Below are 5467 nucleotides of genomic sequence, written 5' to 3'. Positions count from 1 at the left end.
CATCCTTTCTGTCCCTACAAAATATTTTCATAATACAAAACAACAGTAATATCTTAATTTAAAAATTTATGGATTCCATGGTATTCTTCCACGTGAATTGCATGACTTTGGTGTCAAAATGTATTTAAGAGTTGTTTGTATGCATCTATAATGATTTCTGCAGAGTTTGGAATATTTTTAATTTTATTTTTTCTGTTGAAATGAATAGTATAGAAATTAAAGATAATCCTGGTGCTTGTCTGAAAAAAGTATCTATGTTTCTATAAAGTTCATAATCTATTTCATTGTCTTCTAGATATAATACTTTGCAGTCTATATTGTTTTATAATATAAAGGTTCATTAATAAATGTGTCCTTTCAGATTACATTCTATATAGAAAAAGTTTAAGATTCCTTTTTTCCCGAGGTCCTTATATTATTTTATTTCTTTGGGATAAAAAGATAATGTTATCTAATTTCAAGTTTTTTAAAGGTTATTCTATGTAAGGGCCGTTCGAAGGTGAAGATTTAATACACTGTTGTCAAACTAACCTGTAATTCTATGAATTACAGGTTTTGTTACACTTGATTTTTGTAATCAACTTTTTAATAACTGTTTTTCATTTCTTGCATTTGAAGAATGAAAAATATAATACTTCACACATTTTCATATCATCCTTGTGCAAGTGCCATGTTAATCTCTGTATTGTTGTAATTTGGGTAGACCGACTGCTGAAGCATGGAGTATCCTCTTAATTTAAGTAGTTAATGATGCAATCTTTATACAGGCATATATCCTTGGTTGCCTATTTGTAACAAGGAACCTTTATTGTTCCTAAATATGCTATTGATTTTATTTCTATAAATTTCTGTATATAGTGGAAAAAACTTATATTGTTTGGTCGATTGCTCACATTTGCAATTTTTTGTCAATGACTATTTTGTCGTTTTCATTTGAAATTTGATCATATTTTGAAGCCTTTATAGCTAAGTCCAAAGGTGATGGCTTTTCAAGTACTTATCAACGGAGTTAGCTTTGTGGAGCTAATGGATTCAAAGTAAGCCTTGCATAAGAGCTACTTCTAAACTTCTGCAGCTTAAAATTTCCTAAATGAGGTCTCAGTGGTACAAATGACTTCCTTACCCTTCACCCTTCTTCCATGTAGGAACAGACCAACCAGAATATCTTACCCTGACAGCATAGTTTTCTTACTGGAACAAAATTAATCTTAGTTACAAGGGTTCATAGAGAGATGAACACTGCAGACCGAAATATTCAGAATAGAAGGTATTTTATCAAAATATAATTGTTTATTATACCTATCATTTTAAAAGTAGCTAAAGCCAAGAATGTGAAAAAATTGTTCATATGCATGTTTACCTAATATCCTGGCCTGTCTACCATCCAACAAGGCAGGAACTTACACTACTGACTTTCTATCACCAGATATTTCCATACCTCCTAGAGAAGTCCATATGTTTCTCCTCGATATTAGGCTTAAATTGGTTATGTTTTAATCAAAGTGTTTCCTCTTGCCTCCAGGCTGTAAATTTACAAATGGTAAAGTTTTAGGTCTAACTCTACCGAAAACTGACGTAGAGATAATGGAATAATACTTTAAAGCAGAGTTGCCTTTGATACCCTAACCACAACAGAACAATGAATAACAATTTCTCATAATATATATACTTATATATTTTATATTTATATGTATTGATCTTAAATTTCACACAGTGACTCTTACTAGAATTGATTGATAATTTGACAAATAAATTGAAATTTATTCCCATAAATAGATTGAAACATGAATAATTAGGTTTAGAATATATAATAGAATATAAAAAGTATCAATGCAATGTCCTCGGTATAAACTTGTGATACCTTCTAATGTTCGTGTTCTTCTGAATTCACATAGTAAAAAAAAACAGTATTGTTTTCCTCTAATCTAGAAGAGATTTTACACTGCTGCTGTGTATATTGTGTTAACTCGCTAGTCCCAAAGTGTTTTTCTCCATATTTCTGAAACATTCTTACTGATTATACCCAAATTTTGCTGATATGATGCCTAAAAGCTATTATTCTTCTGCAGTACCCACGGGTATGAGGATATCAGGTCCCAGTTATCTGCATCATCAGGTAACATGGGCAAACCTTCTCATCTTGGCCCATGCAACATGCTAACAGAAAGTAATTAAAGACCCATCTCAATTTCTCACTTCCTATGATATTTCAGTGCCCCAATTCATTGCAGGAATTAGCAGTAAGCAATTGTGAAATGTAAGGCAACTTAAAATGATGAGATCACAAAATATGAGAGAAAGTACTGTAGTTCAAACTTTCAATTTACAGATGAGCAGCCCATATGAGTAAACAAAATCCCAAATGTCACAAGATTATTTTTAATACCCCTCTCTTAATGATGAATGAAAGATTGCAGTCCAGCATAAGTAGGCAAAAAAATAATTCCTGGAATGATAGATCCATAATTGTTCTACCAAGGTTAGGAAAACTTGACTTAGAGGTCCAATATAATTTCGAAAAACATTAATTGAGAAGACCCTTAGTACTTCAAAACACTGGTACTTCAGTAAATCTTGGTTCTGTAGTATAAAAATGTTGTCATTCTCAAACCAATGATAACCTACATTTAATCTCTTGAAAGTATATAACTTTTCAAATAAACTTTTTAAAATCATATTCACCAAAATAACACTTGACAAGTAAATGACAGTGACATTCAGTTTTTCAAGTGTAGGAATCAAGTTACAATAGAGTTGATTTATTTACTCAGCACTAATGCCAAATAAGTTCAACCATTCATTAAAGTGTAGAAATAGTATCTCCCACCATTTGCGTTGTTCAGTAGGTGCCTTCCAGAAATGTGTAAAATAGATCAGCCTCCCATAATTCAAACCCAAATATTGGATAATAAAGTAAATTTCATCACATAAGAATGCACACTTTAAAAAGTTACTAATAGTTGCCCTATCATGTGTTGCCTTATCATATTTTCCCTATCTGTCTAACATAGTAAGAAATATGACTTTAAGTCTTGATTATGGGTACTGATCAGATATGTGATAAACGTAAAATTTGTCTTCTATTTCTATCATATTACTCTACAGTAATAAAATTTAGTTTTCTTCTTTGTCCAAAACTTATAGGTAGTAGAAAATATCATCCCATGTAAAATAAAATAATCACACACCAATGTACAAAGCCATTTATAAAAACTGGTAGCTAGCTATAAATTCTAAGTGATTTTTAAACTTTCTTGTTGACTAAAGATTAATCTTTCAAAAAGATGAGAATAAAATCATGTCTAGGTGCTTCACGTCTCCAGTCTTACAAATTGTTATTGCAGATGAATGAATTATGGAAATATAAGCTGACATCAGTTCAAGTATATGCAGGATTGAAACTCCATGGAATGTATATAAGCCTTTCAAACTATTAACTGACAGTTTAACAGAATGACTATCAGGATATTGAAACCAGAAAGGAATAATAGTAAAGACATAAAATGAATGAAAAATGGAACAAGGGGCAAGTACAGCTAGAATACTCAATGTACACATGTAATAAAGGAAGTGGTAAATCTGAAATAAGTCTTGGAGAAAGGGTTGGTTAAGAATGATAGAAGTATTGCCTCTGATCCAGGAGCATTGGACAATTAGGTGGACATATTTAATTCCAACCCACTTGTGCAACCTTTTGAAATTCAGTTAAAAACACAACTACAAACAAAAACACACAAAAATCACAACCAAACAGCAATCTCTAGAAAGTATTTATATGACCTCACAAAATTTTAAGCAGTTAATGAAGGGCAGTCTTGGGAAAAGCAAACAAAGCTGTTCAAAGATGGCAGGTTAGGGTAGGGGAGAATTTTGAACAGATTTGAATAGACTGTCAAAGGTTATAAATCACCTACATCGACTGCAAATATTTTCTTCTGTGAGTATTCTTTTTTTTGGGGGGGGGGGGCGGTCGTGGGGCCTGAACTCTGGGCCTGGGCGCTGTCCCTCAGCTATTCATCTCAAGCCTAGCGCTCTACCATTTGAGTCACAGCTCCACTTCTGGCTGTTTTCGTTTTGCCTATGTGATGCTGAGGAATCGAACCCAGGGCCTCAGGCATGCAAGGCAAGCGCTCTACCACTGAGCCACTTTCCCCGTCCCCATTCTGTGAGTATTCTTTGTCTGAACTGGTTACTCCAGTCCTGAGACACTCTTCATAGCTGACGAAAATAGAATGGAAGAAACAAGATAAAGAACCCATTACACCACTGGAGAGATAACAGTCCTCTATGGTTTTTCTCATCTTTCTCCACTACTCTTTTCTCATACTTTTAATAAAGTGATTTTGAATTACATCTTTCCTTCTTTTTGAGAGAATTACTGTTTGGTAATTAAATGTCAATTCACAAATTTTGATGCTTTTTTTTAAGAACTTTGAATTTAAATTCCACTAAAACCTTGTTTTCACACAGTGAGAATATATTTCCTGGGTAAGGACAATTCTCAAGGGAACCTACAGGATTTACAGCAAGGTTTGTGAGGCTTGTTTGTTTAGTGTGAAAATGAGCCATATTCACCCACATTGCTCCCTCCCAGCTAAGTCTCCAAGGATTTCTTTGCATGAAAGCCTATTTTCCCAGACAATTTTAAATGTCCTTAATAGGCTATGTTGCTAAAAAGTTTGAACAATTAAAATTTACCTGTCATAAATTTTAAAACTTTTTTGAAATTCCTTTATCAGAATCGCGAATTCAACAATCCTAATTCCACCTTTACCATCAAAAAAAGTTAACATGTTGTTTTCATGATATAGTGTCCATGAAACTACTGTTTTCCAGTGGCTTTGTTATGCATATATATGTTCATATAAGCTGATGATGAGCAAAATGACCTCCAAGATATGGAAAGAGAGATATTAATTTGCGGTTGTTGTTTTTGATGTACTATGTAATTTCTATTTTCTTTGAGATTTTCCCCTATGGTTAATCCCCTGCTGTGTTTCATTTTCGTACCCTGTGTATTGTGTATACATTTACCTTAATTAGGGAAGGGAAGAGGAACAAAAAAAATGGCGAGGCAAAGACAAAGAGCAAACCAATGCAATGGCAATTCACACAACACAATAAGTTGGAAATGTACATTACAACTTTTGTGAGAAAAATGAGAGAGGGGATAGCAAGTTTGAAAAGTTATGTATTCAGTACCTTACAATGGCTGTAACCCCAGTGCACATAACTTTCATAATAAAATTAAATTAAAAATAAGCTGATGAAATAAAATTTCACTGTTTTGGTATAGTAAATATTATTCTTTATGTAGTAACTTTTTAAAAATCAGTATTATTTGGCATCTAATTTGAATTAATTACCTCTTCTTTATCACAGGATCACCAACTTGAATATCCAACTAGACAATTTTTCACAATATACTTGCCAATATTTTGAAAATAGAATAAATTTACTACTTTCT

The 5467-nt window shown here is 32.6% G+C and overlaps 1 non-coding gene across 1 annotated transcript; it reads right to left on the bottom strand.

The window, feature by feature from the left end:
• Positions 1-620: 620 nt before the first annotated feature.
• Positions 621-722, bottom strand: LOC138812345 (U6 spliceosomal RNA). Its single transcript, XR_011367595.1, has one exon. It is a non-coding gene; the product is annotated as a U6 spliceosomal RNA (small nuclear RNA).
• Positions 723-5467: the final 4745 nt, after the last annotated feature.

Source organism: Dipodomys merriami, unplaced genomic scaffold, assembly GCF_024711535.1.
Source record: "Dipodomys merriami isolate MVZ:Mamm:240054 unplaced genomic scaffold, mDipMer1.0.p SCAF_564, whole genome shotgun sequence".
NCBI classification, from domain to species: Eukaryota; Metazoa; Chordata; class Mammalia; order Rodentia; family Heteromyidae; genus Dipodomys; species Dipodomys merriami.
Note: the sequence above shows the minus strand (reverse complement) of the source record. Positions and strands in the feature narration are given on the sequence as shown.